Source organism: Artibeus jamaicensis, unplaced genomic scaffold (genome assembly GCF_021234435.1).
Source record: "Artibeus jamaicensis isolate MK-2021 breed Jamaican fruit bat unplaced genomic scaffold, CSHL_Jam_final contig_233, whole genome shotgun sequence".
Taxonomy (NCBI): Eukaryota; Metazoa; Chordata; class Mammalia; order Chiroptera; family Phyllostomidae; genus Artibeus; species Artibeus jamaicensis.
The window spans coordinates 19,379,169-19,404,765 of record NW_026521486.1 but is presented as its reverse complement, the minus strand read 5'-3'; the positions used below and the strand labels follow the sequence as shown (position 1 = coordinate 19,404,765).

At 46.0% G+C, this 25,597-nt stretch overlaps 1 long non-coding RNA gene across 1 annotated transcript; it reads left to right on the top strand.

Moving 5' to 3' along the window:
* The first annotated feature begins 10,562 nt into the window (after nucleotides 1–10,562).
* LOC128626890 (uncharacterized) lies at nucleotides 10,563–23,290 on the top strand. Its single transcript, XR_008391002.1, has 3 exons — nucleotides 10,563–10,808; nucleotides 20,893–21,088; nucleotides 23,207–23,290. It is a non-coding gene; the product is annotated as an uncharacterized LOC128626890 (long non-coding RNA).
* The last annotated feature ends 2,307 nt before the right edge of the window (nucleotides 23,291–25,597 follow it).

The window sequence follows — 25,597 nt, the reverse complement described above, 5'->3', positions numbered from 1 at the left end:
TGGCACTATAATTCCTTAAAAACCTAGAAAGCTCTTATCTTTGCTTCCCATCAATTTCATGAGCAAAGTTTATACCCCAGGTTTTTTCCAATAATTACTTTTCAAGCTTCATTTGTTTATTTGCTTCCTTACTCATCTCCCTCTCTCTCTCTCTCTTTCATTAATAGTGGCTCTCTTGAGACTCTCTGGAATAATAAGCATGGATAAGAAGGTCACATCCTCAATCAGATCTTTGTTAGTAGATCTGAGTCAGAAAGGGCATTCATTTCTCAGACGATATTGTTTTACTGTTCGGGATCCAGAAGTAGTAGCTTTTATAGCCCCCGAGACCCTACGCTTCTGGACTCTCCCTCGCCTCTTGCATTTCTGTTTGCCAGCCAGCCCATTGTTCCTGAACTCATCTTGACCTTGCTAAGAGCAAGGGACTGACTCCTTAGTTTTGTACTCGAGGTGCCTTGCTCACCTCACCCTAGTCCCTGCCCTGGGAAAAGTCAATATCCTATCACTCTGACTCTTAACCACTTCTGCCAGAACTGCTGGCTTAGCAGGCATGCTTACTGCCATTGGAGAAGACAGATCCTTTGCCACTTTATAAAACAGATTTCCTTTTTCCTGGCTCCTTACATCACTTTCCTCACCAATTACCACTCAGCTGTTATGCCGATGCCATATTACTTTAGGTTCTTGTTTGGCAGCATCCACGTCTAGGGTCCAATTTTTGTATTGGTTGGTGCAGCATTAGACACAGTAACAAACCCTACAATATCAATTGCTTAATCCAATAAAATCTGTTTCTTCTCAGTCAAGACAAGGTAGGCACCTTCCACATGGTGACTCAGGGCCTTAGGCTGCTGCCACCTTGAGTTCTGCCCCGTCCTGGGTCCGTGGAGTCCTGTGCTCCCAGGCAGTGAGTCAGCGAACACACAGAGGATGACCCATGGGGGGTTTCAGCGGCCAGGCCTGTGACATGGCGCACACTTGTCCCACGCACATTCCAGTGGCCAGCACCCTGTCAGGTCCGCACCTAATGCAAACGCGGCTAAGGACTATAATCTAGTCGTGTGTCGGCAAGAAGAGTCATGACTCTGGTGAACACGTGGCGGCCTCGCGGTGACCGGTACGGCACCATCGGAGCTGAGCCACAGACCAGTGAGTCCTTGTTGTCTTCATGGCACGCTGGTGTGTACAGGATAGGAACGTTTCCTCACGGAGGTCTCGCTCGATCCCATCCCAGAGTGAGAGGAAGGCCTTTGTTTTGGTTTGTTTTTTATACTCACCTGAGGACATTTTTCTTTTCATTGCTTTTAGAGAAAGAGGAATGAAGAGAGAGAGAGATAGGGGGAGAGAGAGAGACATTGATTGATTGTCTTCTTGTACAGGCCCCAGTCAGGGATCAAACCTGCAACCTGGGTAGGTGCCCTGACTGAGAATCAAACCTGTGACCTTTTGGTCTATGCTCCAATCAACTGATCCGCACTGGCCAGGGTAGGCCTTTGTTTTACATAATGGGTCACTGCAACCACTTCCTGGGGGCAATTTCTATGAGGGTGGACGGACAGCTAGGATGAACTTGACATGCACCACCCCTCTAATTTTTGTCTCTGCAAATAAGCCAAGTGTTCCTCATCCTTCCTCTGTTATTGGCACATCTGGTGCCACGGAGCTGGCGCTGACGGACCACAGGGAAGCTGTGTCACAGTGGGGCTGCTTCTAGGGCTTTTTCATTCTAAAGGGCTCACCAGCCACCTTCAGGAATGTTGGATGGCTGGAGCCACTACCCTTTGAAACAACAAGGATGGAACTGGAAAGCATTATGCTGAGTGAAATAGGCCAGGTGTTGAAAGACAAATACCATATGATCTCACCTTTAACAGGAAGCTAAACAACAAAATAAACAAGCAAACAGAATAAAAACAAAGACACTGAAATAGAGAACAAGTTGGCAGTGACCAGAGGGGAGAGGGAAGGGAATTTAAGGGGGGGAAAGGGGAGGGATTTTGAGGAACAAGTATGAAAGACACAGGGATGAGGACTAGTGGGGGAGGAAATGGGAGGGAGGTGGGGAGCATGGGGTGGGGGGTGCTGGGATGGGAGAAATAGACAAAAAACTGTACTTGAAAAATAACTAAATAAAATTTTAAAAAAGAAAAAGAAAAAAAAAACGAATGTTGGGAAGTGCTGGTTCCCCCACAAACAGGACTTGAGTGCGTGTAGTTTGGGGCAGTGATTCCAGAAGGTACAATGAAGGGAATGGGCAAATAAATCAAGAAAGAGAGAAAACCCCCAAACAGTTTATTGTTGGGGAAGTAGGGACTCGCTCCCATGAGGGACTTTCAGAGAAACCCCAAGGAACATGTTTCAGGATTGTCCCCTGGAATTCAAGGCAGACAGGGCATGTTTCCTACAGCTTCCTTGTGTGTTAGTTAAGGGTCGGCCCAGGAGCATTAAGTAGCCTCTCCCCCATCTGTGGGTTGTGTTGACAAGCAGCCTAGTAAGCTCCTATGACAGACACAGGGAAAGATGTCTGCAGTCCCGTGGGATGGGAAACTGTCCTCCCAGGGCAGGAGAACTCAGGTGGGCCAGGGCACCTGGGGGACCTGCTACAGATGGGAAGGGCACGGGCAACAGGAGACAAATCCCAGGCTCTTGAAACACCCTGGCTGCCCTCGAAGGTTGTAGCTCCTCCGGGTGGAACTGAGCGCTGCCTCCCTCGCATGGGAGCTGGTGTAAGCAGACAGCATTGACGGAGCCTTCACTTACATGCCAGGCACTGAACTAAGGGCTTGACCTAAATTATCTCATTTCATATTCATCGGCCATCTACCAGGCACCCTGGGAGAAGCAAGAGATGAATAACACTCCTGCTTCTAAACATATTAAACTCTGGCAGGAGGGATAAGGCAAACATAAACATTTTACACAGCAAAGAATATGTGGGGGGCCCAAAGGGTTTTGAGTAATTACGAGGTGTCTGGGATGTGCAACTGACTTCTGGAAGGTGGATCAGGCATCCTGGGGAAGGAGGAAGCACTTGAACGTACCCTTGAGGGGTGGGTGGGAGTCTGACCGGCATATTAGGGGAAGTACATTTGTGGACGGAGATGGAGTGTTGGGGAAGGTGAGGGGCTGGGACAGAGAGTACAGGGCGAGAAGGAGGATAAAATGGGCATTTCCACGGGGCTGTCACAACACGATCATAACCCGATAGGGAGACAAACCCACAATTCAGGTGTGGCACCAAAGGTGGAGGAAGCCAGTTGGGCATTAAACTGGGGGACAGAGAATGTATGCAGGCAAAAGCACCAAGCATGTGGGAGAGTAGAAGTTTTTGGAAGGGGAGAGAGATGGACACGAGTGATTCAGAAATAATGCCATGGTTGCTAGATGTCTGTGGTTATCCCTTCAGTCACTCAGTACATACCCCTCATCCCTTGCTTTCATGCATCAACAGCAGTTTATTAAACACTAGGTTTCAGGCACCTACTTATGCAATGGGGACACAGTGGAGTAAAAATCTGTGGTCTTGAGGAGGAGACACAACATCATAGAGATAAAATACCTAGTATGTAGAATGGTAAGTGGCATGAAGACTAAGCGGTGGGGGAGGATGGGGTCGTGGACTAGAGGTGCCGTATGGGCACAGTGGTTGGTTTTGTTGTTTTGTAAGTCCTCCCCAGGGGACATGTTCACTAACCTTAGAGAGAGAGGCAGGGAAAGAGAGAGAGGAGAAGAGGCAGAGAGAAAAACGTTGATCTATTGCCTCGCTGATGCGCCTCAATTGGTCATGGAACCCACAACCTAGTAGTATGTGCCCTGACTGAGGATTAAACTGACAGTCTTTTCTGGTGCACGGGACAATGCTCCAACCAACTGAGCCAGTAGGCCACGCACAGTGAGAGAGAGGAACTTTAAAGAGGGTGGGCAAAGATAGCCTCCGAGAAGACAGAGACCTGTAAGCCAAAGAGCAGAAGGAGTGAGGGAGTGGGCCTGTGGCTCCCTGAGAGAGGAGTGCAATTGCAAAGACCCCGCAGGAAGGTGCCTTGCATGGCGACCACGGGGAGGTCAGGAGAGGCTGGAGCAGAGGGAGTGAAGCGTGTGATTGGTTCTGAGGCCAGAGAGAGGAAGGAAGGCCAGATTGGGAAGGTCAGTGGTTTTCAATGGGGTGGCGTCATCCGATAGTGGGTGTTTCTGAAATTCGTGGAGATGTCTTTGCTTGAATATTTACATATTAAAATACATATTTTGTTATGGATTATGTTCTCTATTTCTGCTTTATATTTTAGATAGGGCCTCATGTTATTCTTTTTTATTACTTGTATGTGGAGGGAGGTTATATGATCTATAAAGCCCATTGCTGGATTATGCAATGTCTGCTACTACAAGGGGGCTTTGAGTCTAACAGGGCTGAGAGCTTCTGGAGAAGGGCCGCGCAGGCCAGTGTCAGGACTGGGGATTTGAATCCACAGCCGGATGGTTTGGACAGAACGGATCAGAGAAGTGCCGTGATTAGATACAGAATTTAAAGTCTCACCCACTGCTCGTGGAGAACAGACCGCAGGAGACGAGAGGAGCCGGGAGACTGGTTAACGGCACTCCTGCAGGGCCTCGGTTTTCCTGGGCCGCTATAACAAAAAATCATACACGGGGGACTTATAAACAACAGACATTTATTTCTTACAGGTCCAAAGGCTGGGAAGTCCAAGGTCATGGTGCTGGTAGATTCAGTGTCTGCTGGAAGTCCTGGTAGCTCTTTTGGCTGTAACCTCATCTGGCGGAAGATACCGCAGAGCTTGATGGGGTCCCATTTGTAAGGAGCAGTAATCTCATTCAGGAGAGTTCCACCCTCCAGACAAAATCATCTCCCAAAGGCCTCACCTCCTAATACCATCACACTGGGCTTTGGGTTAGAAAGTAGGAGTTTTGTGGGGACAGGGACGTTCAGATCATAGTGTGGGGGAGCAGGGAAAGGCGACGGTGGCTTGGATTAGGGTGACAGCAGGGAGTGAGAAGTGGTCTGCTTCTGGATTTCTATTTTGAAACTGGGACCTGCAGGACTTTCTGGCGGATTTGATGTGGAGTATGTGGTAGAGGAGTCAGATATGACCTCACACTTTTCACCTGAGCAACAGAAAGGTGCAGATGTCATTGACGGAGAAGGGACGGCTGTAGGTAGAGTAGGCTTTGGGAAAACACCAGAAGTCCGAGGATACCAACTGGCACCCATGGTGTGCAGGTGCTGTTTTGGGCACCAGGAACGCTCAGGGGTCCGATGTTGAACAGTCTGTAAAGGAGATCCATGGAAGCTGACGCCAGGCAGGACCTGGCTTGTCTGACGTGTAGGACTCCAGCTGGAGTGGAGCCCTCGGAGGTCAGGGGGCACGGTCTGGCATCTTGACCATCTTCGCCACCCACTTCGCGCATGTCTGGTAACTACCTGTGGAATGAATGATGATTCATTCTTTCTAATTCTGTGGATGATTCGAATCAAAATGGAATAAAAGGCCACCCCTTGGAGCGATAGGGAGCCACTAGGGGTGTTGGAGCTGAGGATGACGTGATGTGACACTACTTCGAACTTTAAGTGCAACCATGAAATTATTACAATAACTGTCCTGGCTTTAGACAAGGGTTTCTCTCTGCCTATTCTAAATGTACTTCTGAGACTGGAGCACCTGCAGTCCAAACGCAGTGTGTTTTATCTCCGAATCTGCAGAACGTTGCATCCAGGAGATATTGGTTGAATGAATACACTTTTGTGTATTTTTAAAGAATTTTTCCAGATGTATTTTTATGGCGTTGTAATCACAATATCCATTTCATGTTTTCTAATTTCTGTTTACTATTTTATTATTAGTTTACACATATTTTTTTGTGTCTGCAAAGTAATCTATTTTGTATGGATAAACTATAATTTCATTATCCATTTCCTCCTCATTTTCAACATTTAAGATTCTCTCAGTTCATCAGAATAATAAACAAGACATTCATGAACATCTTTTTAAGTAGCTTTTTATGTAGTTTAGGTTATTCCAGTAAGGTGGTAAGACTTCTTTTTTTTAATTTTTATTTTATTGATTATGCCATTACAGTTCTATTCCTCCCTTCATTCCCCTCCACCCTGCACCTCCCACCCCTACCATTCTCCCCTTTAGTTTATGACCATGTGTCTCAAGTTCTTTGGATTCTCTATTTCCCATACTATTCTTGCCCTCCCCCTATTTATTTTCTACCTACCATCTATGCTACTTATTTTCTGTACCTTCTGCCCCCTTCTCCTCCCACTCCCCTGTTGCTAACCCTCCATGAGATCTTCATTTCTATGGTTCTGCTCCTGATCTAGCTGTCCTTTTAGTTTGCTTTTGTTTTAGATGTGGTTGTTAATAACTGTGAGTTTGCTGTCGTTTCACTGTTCATCTTTTTTATCTTCTTTTTCCCTTTAACATTAACATAAGTCCCTTTAACATTTCATACAATAAGGGCTTGGTGATGATGAACTCCTTGAATTTGGTCTTATCTGAGAAGCACTTTATCTTTCCTTCCATTCTAAAGGAAAATTTTGCTGGATAGAGCAATCTTGGTTGTAGGTCTTTGGATTTCATGACTTGGAATACCTCTTTCCAGCTCCTTCTTGCCTGTAAGGTCTCTTTTGAGAAGTCAGCTGACAGTCTGATGGGAAGTCCTTTGTAGGTGACTGTCCCCTTATCTCTTGCTGCTTCTAGGATTCTCTCCTTCATTTTAATCTTGGCTAATGTAATGATGATGTGCCTTGGTGTGTTTCTTCTTGGGTCCAACTTCTTTGGGACTCTCTGAGCTTCCTGGATTTCCTGAAAGTCTATTTCCTTTGCCAGATTGGGGAAGTTCTCTTTTATTATTTGTTCAGATAAGTTTTCCATTGGTGGCTGTTCCTTTCCCCCTTCTGGTACCCCTATAATTCAGATGTTGGAATGTTTAAAGATGTCCTGGATGTTCCTAAGTCTCTCCTCATTTTTTTGAATTCTTGTTCCTTCATATTTTCCTGTTTGGTCATTTTTTTCTTCCTTCTGGTTCACTCCCTTGATTTGAGTCCCAGATTCCTTTTCATCACTATTGGTTTCCTATGCAATTCCCTTCATTTCAATTAGTTTAGCCTTCAAGGTGGTAAGACTTCTTGAGCAAGGATTGCGGGGGACATCATTAATATTTCCCAACACCTGTCTCTCTGCTCCTTTGGGGCATGCAGAAAACTTCATTTCTCAGTTTTCTTGCCATTGGGCAGGGCCATGGGACTAGTTCTGTCCATGCAATGTGAGGGGAAGTGACATGGGAGCCCTAACTCTCTACCAGCTAGAGGTAGGTATGTTGAGTGAGCAAGAAGTGAACCTTTGTTATGGCAAACTACTATGATTCCACAGTTAATTTGTTACCATGGCTAACCTGACCTATCCTGACTAATACATAGACTTTGAACTTTATTATGGATGAAAGTATATATTGGATAATTGCACAATGGCTGGCACATAGTAGGTACCTAATAAACATCTGTTAAATGAGTTAATGGGACTTGTTGCCAATAGTACAAGAAAATACAAATTTTATTGCTATATTAACAGTGATGGGTTTATTACTTGATTGTTCTTGTCAGTTTAATGGGAAAAAATATTGTCTTGGCCAACAAGAAATTGGCCAGTGTCTTTGCTTTATTGGTAAGGTTGAGCATTGTTTCATCTGTCATTAGCTGTTTTTTGTGTGTGCATGCATTATTTGTTCAAAATCTTTCATTCCCTCTCAGCAACTATTGGTTGAATGCCTTCACTGTTCTAGATACTAGGGCAGTGGTGGTAAATAACCTCACTATTACAGAACTTTTATTCTAGGAGGGAAGAAAAATGGCATCTCAATGCTTAAATATTTTAGGTAATGGTATAAGTGCTTTGAAAAATAAAGTAAGGTCAGTGGCTTAAAAATAGACTGGGTGTGTTCAGCATAGGGTGGCCACGCGGCATCTTTCTGATAACATCGCTTCTGAACAAAGGAAATGAGCCTAGAAGGTATTAGGGAGAAGGGTGTTGCAGGCCAAGGGCCCGCACACACAAACACCTTACGGCAGGCAGGGGCATGCTTGGTATTTGGGGGATGTAGCAAGAAGCCAGTCCGGCTGAAGCAGAGTGACGGGCAAGGAGCAGGAGATGAGATCGAAGATATAAGAAGCTAGAACATGTAGAATCTTCTAGGCTGTGGTTGTCTTCTGACTTTTCTTTGGAGCCACCAGGGGCTTCGGAGCTGAGGAGTGACATGATGTGACCCTACTCACAAGGATTCCTCTGGCTTCTCTGTAGGCGAGAACATAGGGGAGCAAGTAGGAGGCTCTTGTCATGTTTTGATGGAAGACGATGATACATTAGACAAGGGTGACACTGTGGATAAAGTGAGAAGGGGTCGGATTCCAGCTATATTTTGTCATAGAACTAATAGGGTTTGATGATAAACTGGATCTGGGAATGGGTGGGAGAAATGAAAGATCAAGAATGTTCCCAAGGTTTTTGACTCGAGCAACTAGAAAGATGTAAATGCCATTTACCTTATGGCTTCATTGAAGGACATTTTGGTGTTTTTAAGGACTCTGGGAAAAGCCATGTCAGAAGTGGAAGGAACAATGTGCTGCGGTGGACGTACCGCTTCCTTCCAGGTGCAGGGAGGGTGTGGTGGTTTGAGAGCACCATGGTCTGAGTGGGACCCCAGCAGCTGTGAAGCAGCTCCTGGTGCCTTCCCTGACTCTCCTTGCCATCTCCCTTCCACTTCTGGAAGCGTAGCTGTCTCCGTTGGCATCGCCAAGGTACTGAGTGGCATGCAGGTGTGCATGCTGTGGAAGCCAGAGGAGCTAGAGAAGCAGAGGAAGGTGGTGCTCTTCCTCCTGGGTGCGGGAAGAGGGCCAGAGATCCTGGTAGGTGACATGGGCCAGTCTGGCCCAGACCCCATGCCACCTTTGTCAGGACACAGCCCGACAAGGACTCCAGCTATGCCCTCTGTGGCCCAGCCTAGGAGACAGAGAAGAGCAAGCAGCAGGAGCTGGTGCTTATCATCTGAACCCTGAGTCTGCACCTATTAAGGTCAAAGTGATCTGTGCCAGCTCCCACAATGCCATCAAGCAGAAGCTGAGGGGGATTGAGCATGAATTATAAGCAAACTGCCAGGAAGAAGTCAAGAACGGCTGCACCCTGATGGAGAAGCTGGGGGGCAGCGTCAGTTCTCCCTGTAAGGCAAGCCTTCATGAGCCCCCTGCCGCCCCTGCCTGCAGTACCTGGCAGCCCCAGACCTGCCCTCAGAGGTTCCAGGCTGCCCGCTCCCTGCCAGAACTGAGGGGTTGGAGGGATTCCAGCACGGGGAGTCAATCTCTTCACTGCAGTTGGCAAACAGACCCTGTACTTCATGGACTTTGCTCCTTCCTCGTGCCTGATGGTTCAGGCCTTTCTAACCCATTCGTGACCTTCTGCTTGCTCTTGATTTGAAGCAGACCAAGTGCCCCCATCACCACATCTGTTTAGGCAGAGTCTGTACTTTTTGCACTGACACCCCTACCTGCCACTGAGTTCTCCCCCTTCCCACGTTGCCAACTTCTAACCACAATAGTGATTCTGTGCTCATCTGTTTGGATCTCGTAGAAAGGGAATATTGGGCAAAGGACTCCTTCCTGATCGAACTGGTTTCTCCTCTCCTTTTCCCTGGTTGCAGCTACTCATGAAAGCAAGGTCAGGGGAACTTCAATTAAAAAGCACTACGATTTTTTTCAAAAACCAATCATGGTCAGGTGGCTGTGCAGGGCCACAGTGATCGGTTTGGAGATGGGCATAAGACCTTAGATGACCCAGTCAGAGGTTCACGGTTTTTAATTAATCATTTGAGACTTCTTTTTCTGCTAGAAATGAACAAGGAAGCATGCTCTCGGAGGCTTCTGAAGTCCTCTTGCTCCTTTGAGGAGAACCAGCCTTAAGATGAACTTGACATGGAAAGCAGAGAAGAGAGATAAAAAGCAAGCCAGGCCTTTTGTGACATGGTTGAGTCACTACGTATATCCATCCCCACCTGAAATCTATCCAGAGCCTGCTCCGTTCCACAAGCCAATAAACTCCCCTTTATTGTGTATGCCAGTTTGGACCGTGTTTTCTGTTACTTGCCACCAAGCACATCCTGACTGATAAAAGCAAGCTTTCCAAGTAAACGCTGTCTGTCCACAGACCGCAGGCTGAATGCTCTCACCACCTGGGATCTCAGAACACAGGAAATAGTCACCCCAGACAATCTGCAAACCATTTGAGGCTGGGGATGGGGGTGGGGGAGGGGTTACATCATGTTCGAAGAGAGGAAAGGCCACTTTCAGAGCACATGCTGTCCAAAATCCTGGCGAGGGAGGTCCCAGGAGCTGTCAGAGCAGCCAGCGGCACCTGGCATCACGTGAGCTCAGCTGCCCCCACAGCAGGGAGGGCCGGGCGATCTTCCTGAAACGGGCTCTGGCAACCTGCTTCTAGACGCCAGAGTGTTTGTGGTTGTAGTCACCAGTTGCTGGAAGCACAGGGTGGAAACTGATTCTGAATGCGGACTCTTCACAAACACCAACATCCTGCTTTGACGTCGGTTACTGACAATCCCTTACCGATTTGTGCTCCTTTCGAGACAATCGAAGCTTGTGGTGAGCAGGCTGGGCTGGGGAGCCGGACTACCCGTGCTTCCTTCCGGGCTCTGCTGGGGCCGCTGCAGGCAGAGGAGCCTCGGGGCTGGGGCCAGCCGGCAGCTATGGACCCTGCCTCCCAGTCTCAGCAAACCCTCTGCACCAGGTAATCACTGGAGGTCTTAGAGGATTGTCGTATGGTGGGCTTCCTGGGGCTGTTCTCCCCCAATTGTCTTGACTGTCATCGAGTTTGGGAGGAATCCACTCTGGTGACCAGGAACATCTGCAGCCCCCAGCCAGACTGCAGGAGTTTGAATCTTAGAGCCGCCACCTGCAGTCCCTGCGAGTTACTAAACCCCTCTGGGCCTCAGTTTCCTCCTCTGTGAGATAAGAAAATGGAGATAAGAAAAAAGTGTCTCTCTCTTAGAGCTGCTTAGAGGATAAATGAGTCACTACAGTCTTAGGACAGGGCCTGGCATCAGTGCGTATTAGCTACTAAATTGTCTGTAACTTGCTAAAAAGCAATAACATGGAGATACCAAAGGGGAGAGGAGTTGGGAGGGAAGAAGTCATATACAAAGCAGAGAGTGCCATTTAGTGTCTGACCAAAAGAGAACGGTTGGGGTTCCCTTCATTAGGGCCCAATCTGCTCCCTCCAGCCAGGGTGGGGTTTCTGGGCCGGAACCCACAGGGAGGAAGGGGAAGCCCAGCCGCCTCCTTCCGGTTGCAGCCTCCTCCGCGGCCGCTGGCGGGGTGGTTCTTCCTTTCTGCTGCATTCATCTTACTCCCCACAGTAACAACCGCCCCTCACTTTTTAACTTCACTGTAAGTTTACGGAGCCCACTCGCATCTCTCTCTATTCACCCTCCCAGTTCACAGATGGGGAGAACCGGGTTTGGGCTTCCCATCCAGCGTCCACGATCCAAAAAAACGTGCAAACATCGTGGGTCCTTTTTCTTCCCTTCTTTATATTTTTCATGTTAATACCTTCTAAAAGTAAAGAATGTAAAGAATGTATTGCTACATTTTTTCTTCTGTTTTAATAATAATAATAGATAATTCCCATTGAGCAGTAACTGTGCCAGGCAGGGTTTTACAAACCTCGTATGTATTAAGCCACTCACAACACTTCAGCTACCACTCTTCGCCTTGTGTAGATAACAGCAGCGAGGCCCAGTGGTTAGGTTCAAACTCAGTTTGGTTCTAGAACCAACACATTTCACAACGATGCTAGTCTCCATGTTCATGGTAGAATTTAATTACAACAGCAAAGCAAAAAGATGAAAAAAATTAAAATTATAATCCCAACATACAGGTATAACTACTGTTAACATTCGGTGAACATTACTGGGCACAAATCAGGCAGGAGAGGGGGGTGGAAGGGAGGGGCAGATGTCTGAATTATTGGGGCACCTTTTCGAATACACATATGCTAGAGGCGTTCTACCCAAGCATGAGGATTTGGGAAAAAAGGGATTTAGGTGATACTTCCCTGGCTGGTGTGGCTCAGTGGACTGAGTGCCGGCCTGCTAACCAAGCAGTCACTAGTTCAATTCCCAATCAGGGCACATGCCTGGGTTGCAAGCCAGGTCCCCAGTGGGGGGCACATAAGAGACAATCACACACTGATATTTCTCTCCCTCTTTCTCCATTCCTTCCCCTCTCTCTAGAAATAAATAAATAAAATCTTGAAAAAGGAAAAGAATTCAGGCAATACTAATAAACAGCCTCCCCTTCCTCCTTCCTCGTTCCCACAGCTCCACCCCGTCTCAGCTGAAAGGTACTAGTGTACCTTTCCAATCCTTTTTCTATGCATAGCTGCATATGTGTACACATAAGTACACAGTTATAGATGGCAAATCAAACACTAATAAATGGCAGTGACAGAAAAAAAGCACAGCAAGCAGGAGATGCCAGCACAGAGTATGATAAAATTCCTAACTCCTCCAGATTCCTGCCGTTTGTCCCTCAAAGGCACATTAGTAAGACAAATACCAGTTTCCGGGGTGGAACCTGATAGGGTTTTTCAGCATCCATAGCCCTTCTGGTCAGTTTGTTGTTTTGTGATTTGGCAGGCAGGAGTGGCCAAGCTATTCTCCTGGCCAGGCTCTCCCAGGGGCCTTGTGTCTGGGCTGGGCTGTGATTTACAGTCTTCCAGACACAGCCCCTTGCCAGGGTGCTGGACAAGTGCCTGTGCTCACATTATCCCCATTCGGGCTGGCACAGGAGGCCTGGGGCAAACCCACCAGGATGCCTGGGGTGTTCAGGAAGGAGTGAGAAGCTGAGCCAAGGAAGGGAGAGCCAGGACCGGGAACTTCCTGTCTCTGCTCCCTGCGATGGCCCGACACAGCACCTGTGACAGCCCCAGGTGCCGGTTTACTTTCCTGGCCCCTCCGTGGGCCCAGAGCTCCTGAAGGGCAGGAAGCAGGTCTGGTTATTTTGTCTTTCTTCCTCTTTGTGTCTCGATGGCCTGGCATGGCTCCTGGAACAGAGAGAGAGAGCAGCTTCTTGTCGGGATGAATAATAGGTATAACCATAGCTAACTTCAAGGGGCTGCTCCGCTCCTCAAAGACAGATGGATAAGACAGAAGTTTCCCTTCCAGCCTTCACAACAACCCCATAAGGGTGAGTCTAGACTCTATTATCCCACCAAGGCCCCCACCCACACCATTGTAGAGCTGAGGAAATGCGGCAGAGAGAGGTTGAGTAACTTGCCCAAGGTCATACAGATAAGTGGCTGGCTGCAATCAAACCCAGGAAGCTGAGCCTCCGAGTTCAAATTCTTATTCCCTACTCTATGCTACCCCCGCAACCCTTCTGTCTCTTCCCCCCAACCCCCGCCCTTCTCTCTCTTCCCATTCAATTGTCATAGTGATCGCCTTAAGGTTTCGCTTTATCATGTCACTCCCCCGATCAAGAACTTTCGAGGCCCGACTCCCCAGGGTGTGTACAAAGCTTCTTATACTTGTCCCCACTCACCTTACCCTGGGACGTCACTTAACCTCTCTCCTACTTATGCACCTGAACTGTAGAAGGAGGGTGGTAGTAGCACCCACGTCACACGGCACTTAGAGGACTCAACAGTCCTCTACCAGGGAACCGCTTACAAACTGGGGCCAAGGAATGGGAACTTGTTCTATACAGGGCCAGATGCTAAATATTTTCGGCTTCATGGGCCCTACGGTCTCTGTCACGTCTAGTCAGCTCTGTTGCTGTCGTGGGAGGGTGGGCACAGACCACAAGGAGGAGACTGGGTGTGGCAGTGTGCCAGTTCAACCTTCTTCACGGACACTGACCTTGGAATTCCAAATGACGTTCGTGTGTCCTGAAATATGCCTCGTTTTACTCACCCCCCCAACATTTAAAAAGGTAGAAAACTTTCTTTGCTTGTGGACAGTGCAAAAACAGGTGCTGGGCTCGACGGGGCCCTCGGGCTGCAGTTTGCTGATTCTGACTTCAGAACCCTGTCTGGCACAGTAGAAGAGCTTAACAAGTCCAAGAGAAACAGTGCGAAGCAAGGAGACACAGTAGGAATTTATAAGGCGCTCGGTGAGGGTGACAGGCTGGAGATGTGTGCATGGAAGGGACGGGCCAGACACAAGAGACCGAGTTGAGGAACCCCTATCTGCTGAGCGCTGACTGGCCAGGCACCGTTGTCTACATAGCTTCCCATTCCACCCTCACACTGACCCTGAGCCTTCCTATTTACAGAGAAGATGAATACGGCTCAGAGAGGTTAAGTAACATGCCCAGAGTTGCACAGCTTTTAAGGGTTAGGGTCAAAATTTGAACCTGGTTTTTACAGAACACCAAAGACTGCTTTTTAATTTTTTTTTTTTACTTTTAGAGAGAGGGGAAGGGAAGGAGAAAGAGTGGGAGAGAAACATCAATGTGTGGTTGCCTCTCATATGTCCCCTATTGGAGACCTGGCCCACAACCCAGGCATGTGCCCTGACTGGGAACCGAACCGGTGACCCTCTGCTTCACAGGCCCGTGTTCAACCCACTGAGCTACACCAGCCAGGGCTGTGCTGTTTTGTACTGTATCAGTGTGTACTGAATGCATATTTATTGAGAAGCTATGTTGTGCAAGGTGCTGAGCTAGGTCTGGTAACTCAGGGATATAAAAAATTTAGCTTTGACCAAATAAAGTGTATAGGCAACTAAGCAATCGTAGCTCAGGGTGAAAACTCCTATGATAAGAACACACGGAAGGGTTCAGTGTCGAAGGTTCTAATCCATACCTGGGAAGCCTGAGAAGGCTTCCCAGAGGAAGCAATGTCTAAGCTGAGAATGCAGGCAAATGGGGAAAGACCCAGGAAAGCCTGAAATGGAATAATAACACTAAGCTACAATTTCTTGCCTGCTAACCAGGTTGTCGGCTAGTGCCCCCAACCCCTGAGAAATCTGGTTCTGAGATCCACAGCCTTTGATGGCCTAACCCCCTTCCCAGGAGGGCCTCATGTCTTCTGTCCTTGGATGTTCCTGCTTCCACATCTCTCGTCCTGAAATGCTGTCGGAGTTTTGCCCCACAGCTCCTTGGAGACATGACTCAACCCCTACTCTGTTTTCCTCATTACTTACTTCAAGTATTCCATGAGTTTAGTAAACCTGACCCACAGTTCTGGTGGAAGGAGGGCGTGCTCTCGGGGAGGGGTCACCTCTGGGGCGCAGGATTTCCGCCCTCTCCTGGTCCCCCACTTCCTCCGGGAGTTGCAAACAAAACCCTCCCTTTGTCTTGCTGGGAGTGTCCACCTCTGGCCTTACGGATCTTGGTTTCTACTTAGCAACGTCTTTTCTCAACAGAGAAAGCTCTACCTTCCTAAAAGGAATTCTGGTGAACAACAGGATCTCTTTACACACATGCAGTATCTCATTTGATCCTCCTAGCATGCCTCCAGAATGGCTGTCCTTGCCCCCACTCCACAAATGAGGAAACCGAGTAACTAGCCCAGGTGATGGTGTGGAGAGTCAAGCATAGAACGGCCTGAATCCAAAATCTCCTTTCTCAACCACTCTCAACTCTGCTTTCCAGTCAGTACCACTCAGATTGGATCTGGGGAAGGGAAGGAAAGGGATGGTCTGGAAGAGAGGGCAGGGAAGATGAACAGAGTCAGACCCTGGGTCCATCACAGACTGTTATTTTCACCAGAGGTGCTGGTCATGGGTCCCGGTGCTCAGTAAAGGGAGAGGGCTGAGACCTGGCTGAAGGCTCCCTGGAGTGCTCAGGCCCGGGGTTCATTTCACTGGCCTGGCCCCAGAACATTCCCGAAAGTAGCACAGCAGTTCTTTGATAACTGAGCAGACACTAAGGAGACTGGGAGAAGAGGAAACAGGAAATGAGGAGAGAGGAAAGGAGGCTAAAGAGAGACGGTTCTGTATTCAAAAAGGCCATTTAGATTTAAAGTGAATCCTGCTAGTGAAGCCAGAAGCTCTCGGGAAGTTCCCATGGCCGAGGTTTTGGCCCAGCTCTTCGGAGAGCTTGGTTCCAAGTCGGGAAAATGAAGTTACAGTGAAGCCAAAATCAAGGCCTCCTTTTCAGCGTCCAGAAGAATTTGGGGACGGAGTCACTAGCAGAGTCTCCAGTGCTGCAAGCTTTGGACACCGCATGCGAGTGGGTATGTGAGAGCCGTGGCAGGCGTGCGCCCAGAGGAAAGCTGGACGTTCAGCAAGGAAGAGGGAGCCCCGCCTTCAGGAAGCCTTGAGCAGGAGCAGCAAACATGTGCTTCCTCTTCCCCTCTCCCCACCCCCGAAGGTCAGCGTGGGCTGACCAACCCTCCCCCCACACCCTGTGGTGTGGGCTCAGCTCCCCTCACCCCACCCCGGGCTCACCGGCCCCCCAGCTGAATCAGACCGGCCACTCTTCCCAACATCTCTCCCTTGGCCGGCTCTCTCATCTTTGCACTCCTGCTCTCAGAGACAAAGGGAACCGAATGCCGCTATCACAAGGGCAGACACTGGCTGGCCCCCAACAGGCCTATGGGGTAGCAGTGGGTAGCCCTGGAGACAGGAATTTCTCTTCAGCATCTAAAGCAAAGATTGCTCAGAACAGCATCTGGTCCTGCTCTGTAGGAACTGTTAAAGGGCCGTTTAGGTGTAGTTATTGTTCTTGACTCTAACGCAGCTCCTGGGTGCGCCAGAGTGAGCAAGTGAATAAAGTAAGTGGGGATTGCTGGGGCCTTGAAGATTAAATATTTGAGAGGCTGGATGGGCCAAGAGCATGTACAAGGGCCCAGGAGTAGGAATGAGCAAGGTGTCTGTAGAGCCGTGAGTGGACCAGATGGAATAGAGAACAGCATTCCTGCAGGCGATGGAAGCAAGTTTCACACTCTTAAGGCCTCGACTGCTAGGCTCGGCAGTTTGAACTTCATCCTATAGGCAATGGGGAGTCGAATGACTTGAATTTTAACACGGACATTATTTTGCTGTCATAAGTAAAGACGTGATACTTAATTGAACTCCTGCAAAGTCAAAGATACAAAGTTCAAGCCGAACTCCTATTTTGTACTTGGTTCTGTGTCCTTTCCTCTCTCCCTTCCTCCTCCCTTCCCACCTCCCCTCTCTCTCACTTTCTCTCCCTGCATGTCCCCAGTCCCAAAGTTCTGTGCATTGTCCCTTTCACGTAGCTAGTCACTAATCACCATGTCCTGGGAATCTTCACATCAATTGGTGAGAAAGTTGGAAATGTGACAAGTTTTTTTTCTTTTTAAAGCAGGATTAGCCAGCTCATTGTACATTCTGTGCAGAAGGGAAAGTGTCTAATTTCTCACCTCCAAGATCATCAAATCTCATTCTGTTCCACCAGAGACTTAATTTGTACTGTTGGGGTTGCCATGGGAGAGTCCACATGGGGCTCTAATTTAAGTTACCTCTGGGCCCCACTGTTCCCAATCTTAATAGACCAACTGGGGACCATGTTGCCCTCAGGGGACATTTGGCAATGTCTGGAGACACTTCCGGTCCTCACAACACGGTGGGGGTGAACGGTCCACTGACGTTCGGTGGGAGGAGGCCAAGGCTGCTGCTAACCATCCTACAATGCACAGCACAGCCCCCACAGCAAAGAATTATCCAGCCCCAAATGTCAATAGTGCTGAGGATGAGAAACCCTGGATTGGACCGGAACCTCTGACCAAGGAAGGAGATGGAATGGAACAGAGTCCGAATCTGTGTAGAAAGGAGAAGGTGGGCTGGCCAACCTGAGGAAGAAGTCCACTGGGAGGAGCTGTTCTGAAAAGCGTTTGCAGCAGAAAGAAAGCCAGATTTTTAAATAACACTTTTCATGAGCAAAAGCAGTTTGCCTGTTTTTAATTAGCTCCCCTATGGAGATAATTAAAATTTCAGTATGTTGCCCTGATTGATAATTAGTCGACCAAAAAGTTAACACTAGAAGTCACCACTTGTCCAGTTTCCAGTGAAACCTGCTGTACCTCTTGGTTCTGAAAGGCTACCGGCATGAACGTTACCGCTGTGTTTATTTGAAGTTCCTTGTGGCTTTGACTTTCAGGAAACATAAGTTAGGAAGGGAGCAGGCACCAGAGACCCATTTTGGTGGGTAGCATCTAAAGCATTTTTCTATCCAAGTGGTACGTCATTGAACTTGATTGCTCTGCCCACCAGGCTCCGCCCCCAACCGCGTCCTCTCCCGTTGGTCCTCTCTGCTCTCCTCCTGACCCATGGCAAGGCCTCTGCTTGGTAGCGGGCAGCCACACAGCCTTTCCCTGGTCCTTTGACTCTCCTGCTTCCCCAGAGGATCATTTCACATCTTTCTCCTCAAACCACCAACATCTCCTTCCCCATCACTCTGCACAGATGACCTCACTTCCTATTTCCCTGAGAAAACAGAAGCAGTTGGAAGAGATGCCCACTGATTCTACCACATCTCCCAGCAACAGCTCACCTGTCCCTCCGGTTACCGTGGTCCAGATCTAGAGTCCAGCCCCCTGCCTCCTCCCGGGTATCACTTCCCTTCTTTCTCCTGGATTCATTTCCTCTGCCATATCAAGTGGAATAAGTTTCTGTCAGCTTATTTACAATATATTCCATATTTTCATTAAAAACCTTTCTTGATGCTACCTCTTCCTCCAGCTCTTGCCCAGTTTTCAGGTGCCTTTAATGACAAAACAATTAATAATAATAATAATAATTAAAATGATGTTGCTTCCTCATCCTTTCCAGCTCTTCTCTCTTGACCCTTCCTATTACACTTTCATCCCATCTACGCACCAGACCTGCTCTCGTTGAGGTCACTGTGCCCTCCGCTTGGCCAAATTCAATGGTTCATTTTCAGTCCTTATTCAGACACTCAGCAGCATCGACCCCGTGGCTCACACTCCTGACAGCTTGGGAGAGAGGGATTATTTCCTCAGCAGGGAAACGTCTTCAGCCAGAGGAGACTGAGAGTCAATTACAGAGACGATGAAGCAAGTCAAGCCCACAGTATGAAGGTTTCTTAATGTAAAATTTGGAAATAACCTGTGTGTGTTTGCTATTTTAAGTACTTGTAATGCTTAAATGAATCTGGTACATTGGAGGACAGTATGCTGTATTAACAGACTTCTGCAAAAGACCAAAATAAGTTTGTAATCAATTATGGAATATTTAAAAGAATTTAAAACTTGTTACACTATATTTATAAGCTTAATTTTTATTAGTTTCACAAGAATGGCTAAAGTGGTCACAAATGTCTTTCTAGTCAATTAATTTATTGTTAACTAATTACTGCAGAGGGTAAGAACCAAAACCTAGATTCCGGAGCCAAAGGTTGTGGCTCACAAAGTAGTTCACATTATTAGCGATACAGCCTTGTGAGAGTTACCCCTGCACCCCAGTTTCTCTATGTACAAAACAGGGATGGCAGCGACATGAGATCTCTGCTAGAATTGCTGTTAGAAGTAAATTCGTTAACAGTGTAAATTGTTTGGAAGAGTTTCTGCACATAGTAAGAGTTTAGGTGTTCACTGTCATGGAAAAGCAAATCAAATGAACTAAATTTATAAATGCAGTTAAAAACCTTTAAAGTTGTTAATTAACTAAGTCTAACAGAAACCAACCCTTAACCAAAGGCTCCCATAAAGTAAGTTCCTGAGGTTTCCCCTGTAAATAGCACAACACGACATGTAAATGTGACTTAAAAGCTTAAAGAAGGAAGTAGGATTCTAAATTTGTCACTCAAATAGAATATGGCTTACAAAAATAAAATATCCTCCAAATAGTATTTTTTCATACAACAAAGTTCTCCTCTGGGGCATTAGAAAACTCACAAAGGCAGAAGGAATCCCAAGGAGCCCTGGCAGCTCCCAGTTGCTCCTGGGCCCCTGAGGGGACAGCCTGTGAGCCCCGGACATAGCTCAGTGGAAGTGGCCCTGAGCCCAGGCCCCTCCCCGCTGACCCTGAGCCTTAACAACTCCACTTATATCAGTTTACTGCATGGGTTTCTACCTAAGACTTCAGTTTCCAAGAGTTTGGGATCCAATGAAGTTTCCAAATATTTTGTTTTATTTGGATGATTGCATAATTTTCTTTAAGCTTAAATGTTTGGAAAATCCCGAGGATCATTAATGCAAAAGTACTTGTGTCTTTTAACCAGTCACAATATTGAACCCTTTACAGCGTATGGATATTCCAATGAGGACGCCCTGTGCTAGGCCCAAGTGTCAGGGCAGGGTGGGACTCCCTCGCTTCACACAGGCGACTGCTGCAAACCAGGAAGCACCCGCTTCTTGCAGTGATGACAAATGGGTACCAAATCAAATCACATAGTCATTGCACAGCATCTCCGTTGTCCGGTGCATAGAAGGAGTATGCGGACTATGCAATTTGATTTGATGCTGAATTCTCATCAGTTCCTAAACCTTCACTTTTAAGAACAAAGATCCGCAAATTTTTTGTGCAAAGGGCCAGCTAACAAATATTTTAGACTTTGTAGGTCACGTGGTTTCTGTTGCCACCACTCAGCTTTGCCAGTTGTTTCACAAAAGCAGCAACATGCACATAAATGGACATAATGATTTCAATAAAACTTTATTTATAAAACAGATGGCCCCGCAGGTCTGGCCTGCAGGCAGTCATTTCCTGATCCCTGCTTTGGAGCAATGCTTTGCAAACTTTTGATTACAACTACCAGATCGTTGCTCAGGGGTTTAGTTCACTAGATTATTGTTCCCTGCATAACTGATGTCGGGCTCTGCCCTGTGGCTGGTTTGGTCAATGGGATTGTGGAAATGTACTCTCCTGCTCCTTGCCTTTCAGCCGATGGGATGTTAGCAGACCCAAGGCAAGCAGAGAAGGATTCAAATGCACGTATGAGGTTAGGCCTACTCTTTTCTGCCTATAACATTATGATGAGAAGAAATTCACCCAGACCCCAGACTGAGCACATGTGGAGCAGACCTAGGCCCAGCAGTGAGGAGCCAACCTGGATTAGCCAAGCTCCACCGACCCACAGGTGAGTGAAGAAGTGCTTTGCATATATTGACTCATTTAATTCTTATAGGAAGTCTATGAAATATGTATGTATGTATTACTATCCGGGTGAGGAAACTGAGGCATGGAGAAGTAAAGTAATTTTCCCAAGGCCATATGGCTAGTAAGTGGTCACACAGCAGAGATTCAAATTCAACAGGTGTGGCTCCAGAGTCTATGGTTAACAACACTTTAATATTGTCTATTCCAATACAACCTATTACATTTGTTTTTTAAAAATGAATGGCTGTATCCCTGGCTGGCGTGAGACTCAGTGCATTGAGTGCCACCTGTGAACCAAAGGGTCACTGGTTCAATACCCAGTCAGGGCACATGCCTGGGTTGCTGGCCAGGTCCCCAGGGGTGGCTCAGAGAGGCAACCACACATTGATGTTTCGCTCCCTCTCTTTCTCCCTCCCTTCCCCTCTCTCTAAAAATAAATAAATAAAATCTTTAGAAAAAAATGAATGGCTGCAGCCCATTAAATTGATTTCATGACCTTATGGTTTTAAAAACCTCCTCCAAGGAGTTATTCTGTGAAAGCAAGAACTAAAAGCCAAAGTACCGCTCAAGAATGTCAAAGACAAAATTTCCCTAGTTGGAGTGTGTTCCCAGAGCTTGTCATCATTGTCTTCCCCCTGACCCCCAAGAGAAGATCTCTGAATGCGCTCCTTTGTGCCTTTGTGGGGAGGAGCTGGGCAGACAGAATAACACAGGCCAGACATTCTCTCCCCCTCTTCCCCCCAGCTCCCAGGTGCTGCGAGTCAACAGGAATTCACAACTTCCTGACAAAAAAGAATGACTGTCACCAGCATTTCAGGGAAAGCGAATGGCTGCCTCCTAGTGCTCTCTGGGGCAATTGGAGCTTTGGCCTCACAGAGAACTTGGGTCTGGACAGAAAGATTCAAGTCTGACCCAAGCACAGGAGTTTCCAAGGGGTCCAGACCATCCACTGGGTCCCGTCAGGGAGAAAACCTGTGAGGACTTCAGAACTCAATTGAAATAAAAGCTAAAATTGTAGATTTACAAATCTGAGATGGAAATGGAACCAGTTATGCCTCTCAATCCATTGTGGAAAGTATGTAAAAGGACAGCCTTGGGCAAAGAACAGTTCCTGGATTCTTTTTTTTTTTCTTTTGACACAGTAGAAAAAGATTTTTCTCCCCATCACCCTGGTCATGTAGCTCAGTTGGTTAGAGTGTCATCCTGATACACTAAGTCTGCAGCTTCAGTTCTTGGTCAGGGCACATACAAGAATCAATCGATAAATGCATAAATAAGGGGAATAGCATATTGATGTTTCTCCCTTTCTCTCTCAAATCACTAAATAAAATTCAAAAAGCAAAAGTATTTTCCCAGTGTTATTGAGCAGTAAAGGAAATGTGTGCCTGTGTAAGTTGAAGGTGTGCAGCACGATGGTTTGAGATACACATAGCATGCAGTGCTCACCGCAAGAGGTCTAGTCAATATCCATCACCGCCCAAAGATAAGAGAAAAGGAGAATGGTTTTTCCTCTCGGTGAGGACTCATAGGGTCTACTCTTTTGATAACTTTTCTACACAACATGCAGTAATGTTAACTGTGGCCATCATGATGTACATCCCAGTATTTATCTTATAACTGAGATTTTCTACTTTTTGGCCACCTTCCTCCAATTGCCCCTCTCTCTAACCCTGACCCCTAGCCTCTTGTGGCCACAGATCTGATCTCTTTGTCTGTGGGTTTGGTGAAGTGGTTTTCAATTCCACGTATAAGTGAGATCATACAGTAGTTGACTCAACTTACTTAGCATAATGCCATCAAGGTCCATCCATAAGAAAACAATTTTATAGGATATATGATTACAAGTTTTATGGGAAAAGAAAATGGAAATACAATGTTCAGGTTTACATGTGAGCCTCAACTCAAAATTAGTGTTGGAGATACCGATTTAGCAGTAGAGGGAGTCTAATGAAGGCAACTGAAAGTCTGTGGAGAAGGTGTTTTATGTAATAATCTTTCAAAATTTCTCATGTAATCTAAATATTTGAAGTAAAAATAACAAATCTAACTCTGCCCCACTGCCTCTCACTTCACAGGGTTTTTGTTCTTTTTTTTTCAGGGATTCTTTAAAGCAGCAGATGAAAATCTATAGTCAAGAAAGTGACAAAAAGACTCTCTTCCTCTTTTTCACTTTAAAAAAGCCATGGGACTTTGTTTATATTAAAAGTATATTTTATTTTTAAGAAAGTTTTTAATGAAAAACAGCACCTATTCATTTTTTATGTTAACCATACCCAGTCTTTAATTTACGGTATTGAATTTCAGGGTCTCATGATGTCTCATATCCTTGGCTGCCTTTTCATTCCCCCTCACAGCCACCTCCGGGCCACGATTCTGTTCTATACCAGTTGCCATAAATTCTAAGAGGAAGGGCTGGCCTGTTGGTGGGGATCTTTCAGTTCTAGCCTACAGTCAGCTGCTGACAAATATTTGCTTCCTTGTTGTTCCTTGAATAATCTTTGTTTGTCCCAGGATCTAACTTTATAAATTAAAATTCATATTGTAGATTCTTTTTAAAAATTCCCATAAGACTCAAAAGAGAAAGTGTAAAAGCACTCTCAGTGCCCATCAATCGTCAATCCATTTTTACCGAGTTATCATAAATCTTCGGTGTCTCTGGGGAAGACACCGAAATGGAAATCTCTGAGTGGGATTCAGAAGACTCACAGGAGATATCTGTCTTCTTTTCCAGTTTTGGAAATTTTTGTTTTGAAAGTATTTCAAACTTGTAGAAAAGTTACAAGCAGAATACAAAGAACCCCTGTGCTCTCTTAATCTGGATTCCCCAATTGTTAATAATCATGTAATTATTATTTTTTAAAAGCTTTTTCTTTCTTTTTTTAAATTATTAAACATCATTGTGTGGTTGCCTCTCATATGGCCCCCACTGGGGATGTGGCCCTCAACCCAGGCACGTGCCCTGCGTAATTATTTTTTTATTCTATCACTGTGTGTGTGCATTATTTTTTCTGAACCCTTAGAGAGTAAATTCAGACATGATGCCCTCATGCTCCCCAAAACTTCAGCGTATATTTCCCAAGAATGAGGGCATTTCCTACAGTGTGATAACTGTCCTATTTTCACATTGGGAAATTGAAACTGACAGGATATTATTTTCTAATTTACAGTTCTCATTTGAATTTTGTGAGTTGTCCTAATAATTTCCTTTGTAGCAAAACAATGGATTTTTCTGGTCTAGGATCCAGTCTATAGTCACTAATCACATTTAGTTATCTTATCTCTTCAGTCTCTTTTAATCTGTAAGTGCTCCTCAGAGTCTGTTCCATGGTGACATTTTCTGAGTGGGGGGAGTTACTCTGTTCCCTACCCCGGGTTTGCCTGCGGCTCCCTCATGATGAGATTCAGGTACCGCGTGTCTGGCAGGGTCCCCACAGGAGGGATGCTTCTCCGTTGTAGTGCGTCCTGTCATGAGACACATGATGTCAACCTTTTCCATTCCTTGTGTTATTAAATTTGACCGTGAAGGTGGAGACAGCCAGGTTTCCCTATTATTAAACACTTATTTTTCTCTCTGTAATTACTAAGGAATTTCTCACAGACACTTCCTCATCAAACTTGTACTAATTTTAGAATCCAACTGATGGTTCTTTCTGAATCAGTGATAACTATGATGGTTACCAAATGATGATTTTTGTTTTTCACCTTTATTGAGATGTGATTCACAAATAAAAATTACATATACTTAGAATGTATAACTTGATCTTTTGATTTACATATGCTTTGTGAAATGATTAGCAGCATTAAGCTGATTAGCATACATATCACCTCATACCTTGTGTTCCTTGGGTGGTGAAAGCATTGGAGATCTACTCTATAAGCAGGTATATAACACATTATTATTAAATATAGTGACCATGTTACACATTAGGTCTCCAGAATTTATTCATTCATCTTATAACTGAAAATTGGTACCCTTTGTTCAACATCAACCCCCTATTCCAAAACCCAGCCCCTAATAACCACTATTCTACTGTCTGTTACTATGAATTAAACACTTTTCTTTTCTTCTTTTTTTTCTTTAGATGTCACATATAAGTGAGATCATACAGTATTTGTCTTTCTGTGTCTGGCTTATTTTGCCTAGCATAATGTCCTCTAGGGTCATTCATGTTGTTGGAGATGATGGGATTTCCTTCTTTTTCAAAGCTAAATAATATTCCTGTGTGTGTATACATAGGATTGCTGGATCATAGGGTATTTTTATTTATAAAAATATTTTGAAGAACCCCCTTATTGTCTTTCATAATGGCTGTACCAATTCACATTTGCACAGTGCACAGGGTTCCCTTCTCTTTACATCCTCATCAACACTTACTTTATTTTTTTACTTTATGATCATAGCTATCCTAACAGTTGTGAGGTGATATTTTATTGTGGTTTTGATTGCATTTTATGATGATTAGTGATGTTGAACATCTTTTTATATACC